Source organism: Hyla sarda, unplaced genomic scaffold (genome assembly GCF_029499605.1).
Source record: "Hyla sarda isolate aHylSar1 unplaced genomic scaffold, aHylSar1.hap1 scaffold_659, whole genome shotgun sequence".
Taxonomy (NCBI): Eukaryota; Metazoa; Chordata; class Amphibia; order Anura; family Hylidae; genus Hyla; species Hyla sarda.
The window spans coordinates 30,090-48,211 of NW_026610674.1; the positions used below are offsets into that span (position 1 = coordinate 30,090).

The 18,122-nt window shown below is 46.0% G+C and overlaps 8 non-coding genes across 8 annotated transcripts; all 8 read left to right on the top strand.

The window, feature by feature from the left end:
* The first annotated feature begins 1,518 nt into the window (after positions 1-1,518).
* LOC130342828 (U2 spliceosomal RNA) lies at positions 1,519-1,709 on the top strand. The gene has a single exon (XR_008882304.1). It is a non-coding gene; the product is annotated as a U2 spliceosomal RNA (small nuclear RNA).
* A 2,085-nt stretch (positions 1,710-3,794) lies between these two features.
* LOC130342830 (U2 spliceosomal RNA) lies at positions 3,795-3,985 on the top strand. The gene has a single exon (XR_008882306.1). It is a non-coding gene; the product is annotated as a U2 spliceosomal RNA (small nuclear RNA).
* A 2,100-nt stretch (positions 3,986-6,085) lies between these two features.
* LOC130342831 (U2 spliceosomal RNA) lies at positions 6,086-6,276 on the top strand. Its single transcript, XR_008882307.1, has one exon. It is a non-coding gene; the product is annotated as a U2 spliceosomal RNA (small nuclear RNA).
* Positions 6,277-8,364: 2,088 nt separating this feature from the next.
* On the top strand, positions 8,365-8,555 carry LOC130342832 (U2 spliceosomal RNA). The gene has a single exon (XR_008882308.1). It is a non-coding gene; the product is annotated as a U2 spliceosomal RNA (small nuclear RNA).
* A 2,079-nt stretch (positions 8,556-10,634) lies between these two features.
* Positions 10,635-10,825, top strand: LOC130342833 (U2 spliceosomal RNA). Its single transcript, XR_008882309.1, has one exon. It is a non-coding gene; the product is annotated as a U2 spliceosomal RNA (small nuclear RNA).
* A 2,083-nt stretch (positions 10,826-12,908) lies between these two features.
* Positions 12,909-13,099, top strand: LOC130342834 (U2 spliceosomal RNA). Its single transcript, XR_008882310.1, has one exon. It is a non-coding gene; the product is annotated as a U2 spliceosomal RNA (small nuclear RNA).
* A 2,089-nt stretch (positions 13,100-15,188) lies between these two features.
* Positions 15,189-15,379, top strand: LOC130342835 (U2 spliceosomal RNA). The gene has a single exon (XR_008882311.1). It is a non-coding gene; the product is annotated as a U2 spliceosomal RNA (small nuclear RNA).
* A 2,085-nt stretch (positions 15,380-17,464) lies between these two features.
* LOC130342837 (U2 spliceosomal RNA) lies at positions 17,465-17,655 on the top strand. The gene has a single exon (XR_008882312.1). It is a non-coding gene; the product is annotated as a U2 spliceosomal RNA (small nuclear RNA).
* Positions 17,656-18,122: the final 467 nt, after the last annotated feature.

Below are 18,122 nucleotides of genomic sequence, written 5' to 3' on the forward strand. Positions count from 1 at the left end.
CCATTGCACTAATGGATTGGTCATCAGCTGGCTGTCTATGTCCCGCATCAATATAGACCAAAGTACAGAGGGTTAGGCTATGCTATAGTGCACCTACCTGATGCATCAGAAGGTGCGAGGCCCTTGCTAAATTCTGTGCACAGACTTTGAGATCTATGCTTTAGACTGTATCTAAACCTGCTCCAACATGGACTGACATTCTGGCCTACTTTCAGCCGATGCGACTTGTCTGTCGCTGAACAGTCGCTTTTTATGTATTCAGCACCTATGTATAATGTTGTAAAAATGCTCTAGAAGCTAAAGTCGCAGAAATGTCACACATATTTGGCCTGCAACTTTCTGTGCGACAAATTCAGACAGGAAAAATCAGTATAAATCCTTAGAAAATTATCCCCCAGTGTCTCCATCTGCTGGCGGTATTGAATAAGCATTGCTGCACTGATGGGGTATGCATTAGACGAAAAAAAAGAAGAAAAAGAAGAATAATACGCCCAGAAAAGAGGCGAAAAGGAGAAAAACGTAAAAAAACGTGAAAAAAAAGTAAGAGGAAGAGAAGGGAAAAAAAGGTGGAAATGGGTTTAAAAGTGATTTCGGCGGAGAAATATATATATATATATATATATATATATATATATATATATATATACGCGCACACACACACATATATATAAACGTATTCTCCGTTGAGATATTGCAGCCGCTGCTGTGTCCAGGCCCAGGAGCCTTAGCACTGTGCTGTGATGTCACTCAATACCACTGACATCACTAGGTGTAAACAACATCTCTCCTTTGCTGTGTATGTGACTATGGAGCTGTTTGGTGATGTCGTCTATTATGGCCTTCATAGAAGCAACAGGAGATTGTTGCATCCATCTAGAACCCTCAGAACTACAGTGCTATGATGTCACTCACTTCCACAGGCCTTGCAGAGTGTAAACAACAACAACCCAGCTTTGTCGTGTATGTAACCATAGGGATTGTGATGTCACCTAGAACCTTCACAGCAGCGACAGCTTTATGAGGAGCATCAGCACTGCTCTGCCTGAGCAGAACCATCACCGCCATAGGTTGTCAAATAACCCGGATTTAACCCACACAGGTAAGTCCAATGGGGTGCAGGCATGTCCTCTATGCTTACAGCTTCCCGTGGGTGTTGGTTTGATACCGTTTGGGGACAGCCAAGGAGGCATCTGCAGGCAACAAAGGTAGGTGTGTGCTTGTGTGTGTGTTTCCTATGCAGATCCTAAGCCCAGTGTCACATGCAAGTAGGAGGAGTAAGAAGGGTTCCTGGCAAATCCGGGTTATGGATTGCATTTAAAAAGGCCCCGTGGGAGTGCAATGGGCCCCTGTCTTGCTGCTTAGCAATAATGGTATGGGTTTAGGTTCTGCTGTGTGTACTGGTGGTTGACTGCCCCCCAGCCCAGAGTGTGCATGGAAAATTGTCTGGCAGCCTCCCTGACAGCAAGCAGTGATAGTGCCCATGAAGGGGACCTTGTTGGGCCCGCCCCTTTCACGGTTATCGCTTCTCGGCCTTTTGGCTAAGATCAAGTGTAGTATCTGTTCTTATCAGTTTAATATCTGATACGTCCCCTATCTGGGGACCATATATTAAATGGATTTTTGAGAACGGGGGCCGATTTCGAAGCTTGCTTCCGTCGCCCTATGCATTGACCCGATATGGCAGTATCTTCGGGTACAGTGCACCACCCCCTTACAGGGTTAAAAAGAAAGATTCCTACTTTCATTGCTACCTGCTTGCTGGCTAGCCAGCTAGCCAGCCCTGTGGGCCTTGCTGCTGCTGCTGCTGCTGCTGCAGCCAAAAAACAAAAGGTGGTGCTGCTGCTGCTTCTGCTGCTTCTGCTTGTGTCTGGCCGCTGTTGGAGCGTCCAGGCACAGGACTTCTGCTGCTGCTGACTAAATGGCCTCCTTAATTGGATCATTTGAGTAGCCAGCACACCTGTGCAGGTAGGGCATGACATGATAGGCAGCTGCCTTGATAGCGGGTGGGTGCTGAATGTTCCTAATTGACAAAATAAGATTAATGCTTATGAAGAAATATAAAATCTCATCCCTTCCCCAATATCGCGCCACACCCCTACCCCTTAATTCCCTGGTTGAACTTGATGGACATATGTCTTTTTTCGACCGTACTAACTATGTAACTATGTAACATAACATGGGGGGGTCTCCTGGCTGTTCACACAGGTGTGTCATTGCTGTACATTGACCATGCATTGCTTCTGTGGTATTGCAAAGGCAAAGACAAATGCTTCCAGCCATCCATTGCACTAATGGATTGGTCATCAGCTGGCTGTCTATGTCCCGCATCAATATAGACCAAAGTACAGAGGGTTAGGCTATGCTATAGTGCACCTACCTGATGCATCAGAAGGTGCGAGGCCCTTGCTAAATTCTGTGCACAGACTTTGAGATCTATGCTTTAGACTGTATCTAAACCTGCTCCAACATGGACTGACATTCTGGCCTACTTTCAGCCGATGCGACTTGTCTGTCGCTGAACAGTCGCTTTTTATGTATTCAGCACCTATGTATAATGTTGTAAAAATGCTCTAGAAGCTAAAGTCGCAGAAATGTCACACATATTTGGCCTGCAACTTTCTGTGCGACAAATTCAGACAGGAAAAATCAGTATAAATCCTTAGAAAATTATCCCCCAGTGTCTCCATCTGCTGGCGGTATTGAATAAGCATTGCTGCACTGATGGGGTATGCATTAGACGAAAAAAAAGAAGAAAAAGAAGAATAATACGCCCAGAAAAGAGGCGAAAAGGAGAAAAACGTAAAAAAACGTGAAAAAAAAGTAAGAGGAAGAGAAGGGAAAAAAAGGTGGAAATGGGTTTAAAAGTGATTTCGGCGGAGAAATATATATATATATATATATATATATATATATATATATATATATATATATATATATATACGCGCACACACACACATATATATAAACGTATTCTCCGTTGAGATATTGCAGCCGCTGCTGTGTCCAGGCCCAGGAGCCTTAGCACTGTGCTGTGATGTCACTCAATACCACTGACATCACTAGGTGTAAACAACATCTCTCCTTTGCTGTGTATGTGACTATGGAGCTGTTTGGTGATGTCGTCTATTATGGCCTTCATAGAAGCAACAGGAGATTGTTGCATCCATCTAGAACCCTCAGAACTACAGTGCTATGATGTCACTCACTTCCACAGGCCTTGCAGAGTGTAAACAACAACAACCCAGCTTTGTCGTGTATGTAACCATAGGGATTGTGATGTCACCTAGAACCTTCACAGCAGCGACAGCTTTATGAGGAGCATCAGCACTGCTCTGCCTGAGCAGAACCATCACCGCCATAGGTTGTCAAATAACCCGGATTTAACCCACACAGGTAAGTCCAATGGGGTGCAGGCATGTCCTCTATGCTTACAGCTTCCCGTGGGTGTTGGTTTGATACCGTTTGGGGACAGCCAAGGAGGCATCTGCAGGCAACAAAGGTAGGTGTGTGCTTGTGTGTGTGTTTCCTATGCAGATCCTAAGCCCAGTGTCACATGCAAGTAGGAGGAGTAAGAAGGGTTCCTGGCAAATCCGGGTTATGGATTGCATTTAAAAAGGCCCCGTGGGAGTGCAATGGGCCCCTGTCTTGCTGCTTAGCAATAATGGTATGGGTTTAGGTTCTGCTGTGTGTACCAGCCCAGAGTGTGCATGGAAAATTGTCTGGCAGCCTCCCTGACAGCAAGCAGTGATAGTGCCCATGAAGGGGACCTTGTTGGGCCCGCCCCTTTCACGGTTATCGCTTCTCGGCCTTTTGGCTAAGATCAAGTGTAGTATCTGTTCTTATCAGTTTAATATCTGATACGTCCCCTATCTGGGGACCATATATTAAATGGATTTTTGAGAACGGGGGCCGATTTCGAAGCTTGCTTCCGTCGCCCTATGCATTGACCCGATATGGCAGTATCTTCGGGTACAGTGCACCACCCCCTTACAGGGTTAAAAAGAAAGATTCCTACTTTCATTGCTACCTGCTTGCTGGCTAGCCAGCTAGCCAGCCCTGTGGGCCTTGCTGCTGCTGCTGCTGCTGCTGCTGCAGCCAAAAAACAAAAGGTGGTGCTGCTGCTGCTTCTGCTGCTTCTGCTTGTGTCTGGCCGCTGTTGGAGCGTCCAGGCACAGGACTTCTGCTGCTGCTGACTAAATGGCCTCCTTAATTGGATCATTTGAGTAGCCAGCACACCTGTGCAGGTAGGGCATGACATGATAGGCAGCTGCCTTGATAGCGGGTGGGTGCTGAATGTTCCTAATTGACAAAATAAGATTAATGCTTATGAAGAAATATAAAATCTCATCCCTTCCCCAATATCGCGCCACACCCCTACCCCTTAATTCCCTGGTTGAACTTGATGGACATATGTCTTTTTTCGACCGTACTAACTATGTAACTATGTAACATAACATGGGGGGGTCTCCTGGCTGTTCACACAGGTGTGTCATTGCTGTACATTGACCATGCATTGCTTCTGTGGTATTGCAAAGGCAAAGACAAATGCTTCCAGCCATCCATTGCACTAATGGATTGGTCATCAGCTGGCTGTCTATGTCCCGCATCAATATAGACCAAGACCAAAGTACAGAGGGTTAGGCTATGCTATAGTGCACCTACCTGATGCATCAGAAGGTGCGAGGCCCTTGCTAAATTCTGTGCACAGACTTTGAGATCTATGCTTTAGACTGTATCTAAACCTGCTCCAACATGGACTGACATTCTGGCCTACTTTCAGCCGATGCGACTTGTCTGTCGCTGAACAGTCGCTTTTTATGTATTCAGCACCTATGTATAATGTTGTAAAAATGCTCTAGAAGCTAAAGTCGCAGAAATGTCACACATATTTGGCCTGCAACTTTCTGTGCGACAAATTCAGACAGGAAAAATCAGTATAAATCCTTAGAAAATTATCCCCCAGTGTCTCCATCTGCTGGCGGTATTGAATAAGCATTGCTGCACTGATGGGGTATGCATTAGACGAAAAAAAAGAAGAAAAAGAAGAATAATACGCCCAGAAAAGAGGCGAAAAGGAGAAAAACGTAAAAAAACGTGAAAAAAAAGTAAGAGGAAGAGAAGGGAAAAAAAGGTGGAAATGGGTTTAAAAGTGATTTCGGCGGAGAAATATATATATATATATATATATATATATATATATATATATATATATACGCGCACACACACACATATATATAAACGTATTCTCCGTTGAGATATTGCAGCCGCTGCTGTGTCCAGGCCCAGGAGCCTTAGCACTGTGCTGTGATGTCACTCAATACCACTGACATCACTAGGTGTAAACAACATCTCTCCTTTGCTGTGTATGTGACTATGGAGCTGTTTGGTGATGTCGTCTATTATGGCCTTCATAGAAGCAACAGGAGATTGTTGCATCCATCTAGAACCCTCAGAACTACAGTGCTATGATGTCACTCACTTCCACAGGCCTTGCAGAGTGTAAACAACAACAACCCAGCTTTGTCGTGTATGTAACCATAGGGATTGTGATGTCACCTAGAACCTTCACAGCAGCGACAGCTTTATGAGGAGCATCAGCACTGCTCTGCCTGAGCAGAACCATCACCGCCATAGGTTGTCAAATAACCCGGATTTAACCCACACAGGTAAGTCCAATGGGGTGCAGGCATGTCCTCTATGCTTACAGCTTCCCGTGGGTGTTGGTTTGATACCGTTTGGGGACAGCCAAGGAGGCATCTGCAGGCAACAAAGGTAGGTGTGTGCTTGTGTGTGTGTTTCCTATGCAGATCCTAAGCCCAGTGTCACATGCAAGTAGGAGGAGTAAGAAGGGTTCCTGGCAAATCCGGGTTATGGATTGCATTTAAAAAGGCCCCGTGGGAGTGCAATGGGCCCCTGTCTTGCTGCTTAGCAATAATGGTATGGGTTTAGGTTCTGCTGTGTGTACTGGTGGTTGACTGCCCCCCAGCCCAGAGTGTGCATGGAAAATTGTCTGGCAGCCTCCCTGACAGCAAGCAGTGATAGTGCCCATGAAGGGGACCTTGTTGGGCCCGCCCCTTTCACGGTTATCGCTTCTCGGCCTTTTGGCTAAGATCAAGTGTAGTATCTGTTCTTATCAGTTTAATATCTGATACGTCCCCTATCTGGGGACCATATATTAAATGGATTTTTGAGAACGGGGGCCGATTTCGAAGCTTGCTTCCGTCGCCCTATGCATTGACCCGATATGGCAGTATCTTCGGGTACAGTGCACCACCCCCTTACAGGGTTAAAAAGAAAGATTCCTACTTTCATTGCTACCTGCTTGCTGGCTAGCCAGCTAGCCAGCCCTGTGGGCCTTGCTGCTGCTGCTGCTGCTGCTGCAGCCAAAAAACAAAAGGTGGTGCTGCTGCTGCTTCTGCTGCTTCTGCTTGTGTCTGGCCGCTGTTGGAGCGTCCAGGCACAGGACTTCTGCTGCTGCTGACTAAATGGCCTCCTTAATTGGATCATTTGAGTAGCCAGCACACCTGTGCAGGTAGGGCATGACATGATAGGCAGCTGCCTTGATAGCGGGTGGGTGCTGAATGTTCCTAATTGACAAAATAAGATTAATGCTTATGAAGAAATATAAAATCTCATCCCTTCCCCAATATCGCGCCACACCCCTACCCCTTAATTCCCTGGTTGAACTTGATGGACATATGTCTTTTTTCGACCGTACTAACTATGTAACTATGTAACATAACATGGGGGGGTCTCCTGGCTGTTCACACAGGTGTGTCATTGCTGTACATTGACCATGCATTGCTTCTGTGGTATTGCAAAGGCAAAGACAAATGCTTCCAGCCATCCATTGCACTAATGGATTGGTCATCAGCTGGCTGTCTATGTCCCGCATCAATATAGACCAAAGTACAGAGGGTTAGGCTATGCTATAGTGCACCTGCCTGATGCATCAGAAGGTGCGAGGCCCTTGCTAAATTCTGTGCACAGACTTTGAGATCTATGCTTTAGACTGTATCTAAACCTGCTCCAACATGGACTGACATTCTGGCCTACTTTCAGCCGATGCGACTTGTCTGTCGCTGAACAGTCGCTTTTTATGTATTCAGCACCTATGTATAATGTTGTAAAAATGCTCTAGAAGCTAAAGTCGCAGAAATGTCACACATATTTGGCCTGCAACTTTCTGTGCGACAAATTCAGACAGGAAAAATCTGTATAAATCCTTAGAAAATTATCCCCCAGTGTCTCCATCTGCTGGCGGTATTGAATAAGCATTGCTGCACTGATGGGGTATGCATTAGACGAAAAAAAAGAAGAAAAAGAAGAATAATACGCCCAGAAAAGAGGCGAAAAGGAGAAAAACGTAAAAAAACGTGAAAAAAAAGTAAGAGGAAGAGAAGGGAAAAAAAGGTGGAAATGGGTTTAAAAGTGATTTCGGCGGAGAATATATATATATATATATATATATATATATATATATATATATATACGCGCACACACACACATATATATAAACGTATTCTCCGTTGAGATATTGCAGCCGCTGCTGTGTCCAGGCCCAGGAGCCTTAGCACTGTGCTGTGATGTCACTCAATACCACTGACATCACTAGGTGTAAACAACATCTCTCCTTTGCTGTGTATGTGACTATGGAGCTGTTTGGTGATGTCGTCTATTATGGCCTTCATAGAAGCAACAGGAGATTGTTGCATCCATCTAGAACCCTCAGAACTACAGTGCTATGATGTCACTCACTTCCACAGGCCTTGCAGAGTGTAAACAACAACAACCCAGCTTTGTCGTGTATGTAACCATAGGGATTGTGATGTCACCTAGAACCTTCACAGCAGCGACAGCTTTATGAGGAGCATCAGCACTGCTCTGCCTGAGCAGAACCATCACCGCCATAGGTTGTCAAATAACCCGGATTTAACCCACACAGGTAAGTCCAATGGGGTGCAGGCATGTCCTCTATGCTTACAGCTTCCCGTGGGTGTTGGTTTGATACCGTTTGGGGACAGCCAAGGAGGCATCTGCAGGCAACAAAGGTAGGTGTGTGCTTGTGTGTGTGTTTCCTATGCAGATCCTAAGCCCAGTGTCACATGCAAGTAGGAGGAGTAAGAAGGGTTCCTGGCAAATCCGGGTTATGGATTGCATTTAAAAAGGCCCCGTGGGAGTGCAATGGGCCCCTGTCTTGCTGCTTAGCAATAATGGTATGGGTTTAGGTTCTGCTGTGTGTACTGGTGGTTGACTGCCCCCCAGCCCAGAGTGTGCATGGAAAATTGTCTGGCAGCCTCCCTGACAGCAAGCAGTGATAGTGCCCATGAAGGGGACCTTGTTGGGCCCGCCCCTTTCACGGTTATCGCTTCTCGGCCTTTTGGCTAAGATCAAGTGTAGTATCTGTTCTTATCAGTTTAATATCTGATACGTCCCCTATCTGGGGACCATATATTAAATGGATTTTTGAGAACGGGGGCCGATTTCGAAGCTTGCTTCCGTCGCCCTATGCATTGACCCGATATGGCAGTATCTTCGGGTACAGTGCACCACCCCCTTACAGGGTTAAAAAGAAAGATTCCTACTTTCATTGCTACCTGCTTGCTGGCTAGCCAGCTAGCCAGCCCTGTGGGCCTTGCTGCTGCTGCTGCAGCCAAAAAACAAAAGGTGGTGCTGCTGCTGCTTCTGCTGCTTCTGCTTGTGTCTGGCCGCTGTTGGAGCGTCCAGGCACAGGACTTCTGCTGCTGCTGACTAAATGGCCTCCTTAATTGGATCATTTGAGTAGCCAGCACACCTGTGCAGGTAGGGCATGACATGATAGGCAGCTGCCTTGATAGCGGGTGGGTGCTGAATGTTCCTAATTGACAAAATAAGATTAATGCTTATGAAGAAATATAAAATCTCATCCCTTCCCCAATATCGCGCCACACCCCTACCCCTTAATTCCCTGGTTGAACTTGATGGACATATGTCTTTTTTCGACCGTACTAACTATGTAACTATGTAACATAACATGGGGGGGTCTCCTGGCTGTTCACACAGGTGTGTCATTGCTGTACATTGACCATGCATTGCTTCTGTGGTATTGCAAAGGCAAAGACAAATGCTTCCAGCCATCCATTGCACTAATGGATTGGTCATCAGCTGGCTGTCTATGTCCCGCATCAATATAGACCAAAGTACAGAGGGTTAGGCTATGCTATAGTGCACCTGCCTGATGCATCAGAAGGTGCGAGGCCCTTGCTAAATTCTGTGCACAGACTTTGAGATCTATGCTTTAGACTGTATCTAAACCTGCTCCAACATGGACTGACATTCTGGCCTACTTTCAGCCGATGCGACTTGTCTGTCGCTGAACAGTCGCTTTTTATGTATTCAGCACCTATGTATAATGTTGTAAAAATGCTCTAGAAGCTAAAGTCGCAGAAATGTCACACATATTTGGCCTGCAACTTTCTGTGCGACAAATTCAGACAGGAAAAATCAGTATAAATCCTTAGAAAATTATCCCCCAGTGTCTCCATCTGCTGGCGGTATTGAATAAGCATTGCTGCACTGATGGGGTATGCATTAGACGAAAAAAAAGAAGAAAAAGAAGAATAATACGCCCAGAAAAGAGGCGAAAAGGAGAAAAACGTAAAAAAACGTGAAAAAAAAGTAAGAGGAAGAGAAGGGAAAAAAAGGTGGAAATGGGTTTAAAAGTGATTTCGGCGGAGAAATATATATATATATATATATATATATATATATATATATATATATACGCGCACACACACACATATATATAAACGTATTCTCCGTTGAGATATTGCAGCCGCTGCTGTGTCCAGGCCCAGGAGCCTTAGCACTGTGCTGTGATGTCACTCAATACCACTGACATCACTAGGTGTAAACAACATCTCTCCTTTGCTGTGTATGTGACTATGGAGCTGTTTGGTGATGTCGTCTATTATGGCCTTCATAGAAGCAACAGGAGATTGTTGCATCCATCTAGAACCCTCAGAACTACAGTGCTATGATGTCACTCACTTCCACAGGCCTTGCAGAGTGTAAACAACAACAACCCAGCTTTGTCGTGTATGTAACCATAGGGATTGTGATGTCACCTAGAACCTTCACAGCAGCGACAGCTTTATGAGGAGCATCAGCACTGCTCTGCCTGAGCAGAACCATCACCGCCATAGGTTGTCAAATAACCCGGATTTAACCCACACAGGTAAGTCCAATGGGGTGCAGGCATGTCCTCTATGCTTACAGCTTCCCGTGGGTGTTGGTTTGATACCGTTTGGGGACAGCCAAGGAGGCATCTGCAGGCAACAAAGGTAGGTGTGTGCTTGTGTGTGTGTTTCCTATGCAGATCCTAAGCCCAGTGTCACATGCAAGTAGGAGGAGTAAGAAGGGTTCCTGGCAAATCCGGGTTATGGATTGCATTTAAAAAGGCCCCGTGGGAGTGCAATGGGCCCCTGTCTTGCTGCTTAGCAATAATGGTATGGGTTTAGGTTCTGCTGTGTGTACTGGTGGTTGACTGCCCCCCAGCCCAGAGTGTGCATGGAAAATTGTCTGGCAGCCTCCCTGACAGCAAGCAGTGATAGTGCCCATGAAGGGGACCTTGTGGGCCCGCCCCTTTCACGGTTATCGCTTCTCGGCCTTTTGGCTAAGATCAAGTGTAGTATCTGTTCTTATCAGTTTAATATCTGATACGTCCCCTATCTGGGGACCATATATTAAATGGATTTTTGAGAACGGGGGCCGATTTCGAAGCTTGCTTCCGTCGCCCTATGCATTGACCCGATATGGCAGTATCTTCGGGTACAGTGCACCACCCCCTTACAGGGTTAAAAAGAAAGATTCCTACTTTCATTGCTACCTGCTTGCTGGCTAGCCAGCTAGCCAGCCCTGTGGGCCTTGCTGCTGCTGCTGCTGCTGCTGCAGCCAAAAAACAAAAGGTGGTGCTGCTGCTGCTTCTGCTGCTTCTGCTTGTGTCTGGCCGCTGTTGGAGCGTCCAGGCACAGGACTTCTGCTGCTGCTGACTAAATGGCCTCCTTAATTGGATCATTTGAGTAGCCAGCACACCTGTGCAGGTAGGGCATGACATGATAGGCAGCTGCCTTGATAGCGGGTGGGTGCTGAATGTTCCTAATTGACAAAATAAGATTAATGCTTATGAAGAAATATAAAATCTCATCCCTTCCCCAATATCGCGCCACACCCCTACCCCTTAATTCCCTGGTTGAACTTGATGGACATATGTCTTTTTTCGACCGTACTAACTATGTAACTATGTAACATAACATGGGGGGGTCTCCTGGCTGTTCACACAGGTGTGTCATTGCTGTACATTGACCATGCATTGCTTCTGTGGTATTGCAAAGGCAAAGACAAATGCTTCCAGCCATCCATTGCACTAATGGATTGGTCATCAGCTGGCTGTCTATGTCCCGCATCAATATAGACCAAAGTACAGAGGGTTAGGCTATGCTATAGTGCACCTACCTGATGCATCAGAAGGTGCGAGGCCCTTGCTAAATTCTGTGCACAGACTTTGAGATCTATGCTTTAGACTGTATCTAAACCTGCTCCAACATGGACTGACATTCTGGCCTACTTTCAGCCGATGCGACTTGTCTGTCGCTGAACAGTCGCTTTTTATGTATTCAGCACCTATGTATAATGTTGTAAAAATGCTCTAGAAGCTAAAGTCGCAGAAATGTCACACATATTTGGCCTGCAACTTTCTGTGCGACAAATTCAGACAGGAAAAATCAGTATAAATCCTTAGAAAATTATCCCCCAGTGTCTCCATCTGCTGGCGGTATTGAATAAGCATTGCTGCACTGATGGGGTATGCATTAGACGAAAAAAAAGAAGAAAAAGAAGAATAATACGCCCAGAAAAGAGGCGAAAAGGAGAAAAACGTAAAAAAACGTGAAAAAAAAGTAAGAGGAAGAGAAGGGAAAAAAAGGTGGAAATGGGTTTAAAAGTGATTTCGGCGGAGAAATATATATATATATATATATATATATATATATATATATACGCGCACACACACACATATATATAAACGTATTCTCCGTTGAGATATTGCAGCCGCTGCTGTGTCCAGGCCCAGGAGCCTTAGCACTGTGCTGTGATGTCACTCAATACCACTGACATCACTAGGTGTAAACAACATCTCTCCTTTGCTGTGTATGTGACTATGGAGCTGTTTGGTGATGTCGTCTATTATGGCCTTCATAGAAGCAACAGGAGATTGTTGCATCCATCTAGAACCCTCAGAACTACAGTGCTATGATGTCACTCACTTCCACAGGCCTTGCAGAGTGTAAACAACAACAACCCAGCTTTGTCGTGTATGTAACCATAGGGATTGTGATGTCACCTAGAACCTTCACAGCAGCGACAGCTTTATGAGGAGCATCAGCACTGCTCTGCCTGAGCAGAACCATCACCGCCATAGGTTGTCAAATAACCCTGATTTAACCCACACAGGTAAGTCCAATGGGGTGCAGGCATGTCCTCTATGCTTACAGCTTCCCGTGGGTGTTGGTTTGATACCGTTTGGGGACAGCCAAGGAGGCATCTGCAGGCAACAAAGGTAGGTGTGTGCTTGTGTGTGTGTTTCCTATGCAGATCCTAAGCCCAGTGTCACATGCAAGTAGGAGGAGTAAGAAGGGTTCCTGGCAAATCCGGGTTATGGATTGCATTTAAAAAGGCCCCGTGGGAGTGCAATGGGCCCCTGTCTTGCTGCTTAGCAATAATGGTATGGGTTTAGGTTCTGCTGTGTGTACTGGTGGTTGACTGCCCCCCAGCCCAGAGTGTGCATGGAAAATTGTCTGGCAGCCTCCCTGACAGCAAGCAGTGATAGTGCCCATGAAGGGGACCTTGTTGGGCCCGCCCCTTTCACGGTTATCGCTTCTCGGCCTTTTGGCTAAGATCAAGTGTAGTATCTGTTCTTATCAGTTTAATATCTGATACGTCCCCTATCTGGGGACCATATATTAAATGGATTTTTGAGAACGGGGGCCGATTTCGAAGCTTGCTTCCGTCGCCCTATGCATTGACCCGATATGGCAGTATCTTCGGGTACAGTGCACCACCCCCTTACAGGGTTAAAAAGAAAGATTCCTACTTTCATTGCTACCTGCTTGCTGGCTAGCCAGCTAGCCAGCCCTGTGGGCCTTGCTGCTGCTGCTGCTGCTGCTGCAGCCAAAAAACAAAAGGTGGTGCTGCTGCTGCTTCTGCTGCTTCTGCTTGTGTCTGGCCGCTGTTGGAGCGTCCAGGCACAGGACTTCTGCTGCTGCTGACTAAATGGCCTCCTTAATTGGATCATTTGAGTAGCCAGCACACCTGTGCAGGTAGGGCATGACATGATAGGCAGCTGCCTTGATAGCGGGTGGGTGCTGAATGTTCCTAATTGACAAAATAAGATTAATGCTTATGAAGAAATATAAAATCTCATCCCTTCCCCAATATCGCGCCACACCCCTACCCCTTAATTCCCTGGTTGAACTTGATGGACATATGTCTTTTTTCGACCGTACTAACTATGTAACTATGTAACATAACATGGGGGGGTCTCCTGGCTGTTCACACAGGTGTGTCATTGCTGTACATTGACCATGCATTGCTTCTGTGGTATTGCAAAGGCAAAGACAAATGCTTCCAGCCATCCATTGCACTAATGGATTGGTCATCAGCTGGCTGTCTATGTCCCGCATCAATATAGACCAAAGTACAGAGGGTTAGGCTATGCTATAGTGCACCTGCCTGATGCATCAGAAGGTGCGAGGCCCTTGCTAAATTCTGTGCACAGACTTTGAGATCTATGCTTTAGACTGTATCTAAACCTGCTCCAACATGGACTGACATTCTGGCCTACTTTCAGCCGATGCGACTTGTCTGTCGCTGAACAGTCGCTTTTTATGTATTCAGCACCTATGTATAATGTTGTAAAAATGCTCTAGAAGCTAAAGTCGCAGAAATGTCACACATATTTGGCCTGCAACTTTCTGTGCGACAAATTCAGACAGGAAAAATCTGTATAAATCCTTAGAAAATTATCCCCCAGTGTCTCCATCTGCTGGCGGTATTGAATAAGCATTGCTGCACTGATGGGGTATGCATTAGACGAAAAAAAAGAAGAAAAAGAAGAATAATACGCCCAGAAAAGAGGCGAAAAGGAGAAAAACGTAAAAAAACGTGAAAAAAAAGTAAGAGGAAGAGAAGGGAAAAAAAGGTGGAAATGGGTTTAAAAGTGATTTCGGCGGAGAAATATATATATATATATATATATATATATATATATATATATATATACGCGCACACACACACATATATATAAACGTATTCTCCGTTGAGATATTGCAGCCGCTGCTGTGTCCAGGCCCAGGAGCCTTAGCACTGTGCTGTGATGTCACTCAATACCACTGACATCACTAGGTGTAAACAACATCTCTCCTTTGCTGTGTATGTGACTATGGAGCTGTTTGGTGATGTCGTCTATTATGGCCTTCATAGAAGCAACAGGAGATTGTTGCATCCATCTAGAACCCTCAGAACTACAGTGCTATGATGTCACTCACTTCCACAGGCCTTGCAGAGTGTAAACAACAACAACCCAGCTTTGTCGTGTATGTAACCATAGGGATTGTGATGTCACCTAGAACCTTCACAGCAGCGACAGCTTTATGAGGAGCATCAGCACTGCTCTGCCTGAGCAGAACCATCACCGCCATAGGTTGTCAAATAACCCGGATTTAACCCACACAGGTAAGTCCAATGGGGTGCAGGCATGTCCTCTATGCTTACAGCTTCCCGTGGGTGTTGGTTTGATACCGTTTGGGGACAGCCAAGGAGGCATCTGCAGGCAACAAAGGTAGGTGTGTGCTTGTGTGTGTGTTTCCTATGCAGATCCTAAGCCCAGTGTCACATGCAAGTAGGAGGAGTAAGAAGGGTTCCTGGCAAATCCGGGTTATGGATTGCATTTAAAAAGGCCCCGTGGGAGTGCAATGGGCCCCTGTCTTGCTGCTTAGCAATAATGGTATGGGTTTAGGTTCTGCTGTGTGTACTGGTGGTTGACTGCCCCCCAGCCCAGAGTGTGCATGGAAAATTGTCTGGCAGCCTCCCTGACAGCAAGCAGTGATAGTGCCCATGAAGGGGACCTTGTTGGGCCCGCCCCTTTCACGGTTATCGCTTCTCGGCCTTTTGGCTAAGATCAAGTGTAGTATCTGTTCTTATCAGTTTAATATCTGATACGTCCCCTATCTGGGGACCATATATTAAATGGATTTTTGAGAACGGGGGCCGATTTCGAAGCTTGCTTCCGTCGCCCTATGCATTGACCCGATATGGCAGTATCTTCGGGTACAGTGCACCACCCCCTTACAGGGTTAAAAAGAAAGATTCCTACTTTCATTGCTACCTGCTTGCTGGCTAGCCAGCTAGCCAGCCCTGTGGGCCTTGCTGCTGCTGCTGCTGCTGCTGCAGCCAAAAAACAAAAGGTGGTGCTGCTGCTGCTTCTGCTGCTTCTGCTTGTGTCTGGCCGCTGTTGGAGCGTCCAGGCACAGGACTTCTGCTGCTGCTGACTAAATGGCCTCCTTAATTGGATCATTTGAGTAGCCAGCACACCTGTGCAGGTAGGGCATGACATGATAGGCAGCTGCCTTGATAGCGGGTGGGTGCTGAATGTTCCTAATTGACAAAATAAGATTAATGCTTATGAAGAAATATAAAATCTCATCCCTTCCCCAATATCGCGCCACACCCCTACCCCTTAATTCCCTGGTTGAACTTGATGGACATATGTCTTTTTTCGACCGTACTAACTATGTAACTATGTAACATAACATGGGGGGGTCTCCTGGCTGTTCACACAGGTGTGTCATTGCTGTACATTGACCATGCATTGCTTCTGTGGTATTGCAAAGGCAAAGACAAATGCTTCCAGCCATCCATTGCACTAATGGATTGGTCATCAGCTGGCTGTCTATGTCCCGCATCAATATAGACCAAAGTACAGAGGGTTAGGCTATGCTATAGTGCACCTACCTGATGCATCAGAAGGTGCGAGGCCCTTGCTAAATTCTGTGCACAGACTTTGAGATCTATGCTTTAGACTGTATCTAAACCTGCTCCAACATGGACTGACATTCTGGCCTACTTTCAGCCGATGCGACTTGTCTGTCGCTGAACAGTCGCTTTTTATGTATTCAGCACCTATGTATAATGTTGTAAAAATGCTCTAGAAGCTAAAGTCGCAGAAATGTCACACATATTTGGCCTGCAACTTTCTGTGCGACAAATTCAGACAGGAAAAATCAGTATAAATCCTTAGAAAATTATCCCCCAGTGTCTCCATCTGCTGGCGGTATTGAATAAGCATTGCTGCACTGATGGGGTATGCATTAGACGAAAAAAAAGAAGAAAAAGAAGAATAATACGCCCAGAAAAGAGGCGAAAAGGAGAAAAACGTAAAAAAACGTGAAAAAAAAGTAAGAGGAAGAGAAGGGAAAAAAAGGTGGAAATGGGTTTAAAAGTGATTTCGGCGGAGAAATATATATATATATATATATATATATATATATATATATATACGCGCACACACACACATATATATAAACGTATTCTCCGTTGAGATATTGCAGCCGCTGCTGTGTCCAGGCCCAGGAGCCTTAGCACTGTGCTGTGATGTCACTCAATACCACTGACATCACTAGGTGTAAACAACATCTCTCCTTTGCTGTGTATGTGACTATGGAGCTGTTTGGTGATGTCGTCTATTATGGCCTTCATAGAAGCAACAGGAGATTGTTGCATCCATCTAGAACCCTCAGAACTACAGTGCTATGATGTCACTCACTTCCACAGGCCTTGCAGAGTGTAAACAACAACAACCCAGCTTTGTCGTGTATGTAACCATAGGGATTGTGATGTCACCTAGAACCTTCACAGCAGCGACAGCTTTATGAGGAGCATCAGCACTGCTCTGCCTGAGCAGAACCATCACCGCCATAGGTTGTCAAATAACCCGGATTTAACCCACACAGGTAAGTCCAATGGGGTGCAGGCATGTCCTCTATGCTTACAGCTTCCCGTGGGTGTTGGTTTGATACCGTTTGGGGACAGCCAAGGAGGCATCTGCAGGCAACAAAGGTAGGTGTGTGCTTGTGTGTGTGTTTCCTATGCAGATCCTAAGCCCAGTGTCACATGCAAGTAGGAGGAGTAAGAAGGGTTCCTGGCAAATCCGGGTTATGGATTGCATTTAAAAAGGCCCCGTGGGAGTGCAATGGGCCCCTGTCTTGCTGCTTAGCAATAATGGTATGGGTTTAGGTTCTGCTGTGTGTACTGGTGGTTGACTGCCCCCCAGCCCAGAGTGTGCATGGAAAATTGTCTGGCAGCCTCCCTGACAGCAAGCAGTGATAGTGCCCATGAAGGGGACCTTGTTGGGCCCGCCCCTTTCACGGTTATCGCTTCTCGGCCTTTTGGCTAAGATCAAGTGTAGTATCTGTTCTTATCAGTTTAATATCTGATACGTCCCCTATCTGGGGACCATATATTAAATGGATTTTTGAGAACGGGGGCCGATTTCGAAGCTTGCTTCCGTCGCCCTATGCATTGACCCGATATGGCAGTATCTTCGGGTACAGTGCACCACCCCCTTACAGGGTTAAAAAGAAAGATTCCTACTTTCATTGCTACCTGCTTGCTGGCTAGCCAGCTAGCCAGCCCTGTGGGCCTTGCTGCTGCTGCTGCTGCTGCTGCAGCCAAAAAACAAAAGGTGGTGCTGCTGCTGCTTCTGCTGCTTCTGCTTGTGTCTGGCCGCTGTTGGAGCGTCCAGGCACAGGACTTCTGCTGCTGCTGACTAAATGGCCTCCTTAATTGGATCATTTGAGTAGCCAGCACACCTGTGCAGGTAGGGCATGACATGATAGGCAGCTGCCTTGATAGCGGGTGGGTGCTGAATGTTCCTAATTGACAAAATAAGATTAATGCTTATGAAGAAATATAAAATCTCATCCCTTCCCCAATATCGCGCCACACCCCTACCCCTTAATTCCCTGGTTGAACTTGATGGACATATGTCTTTTTTCGACCGTACTAACTATGTAACTATGTAACATAAC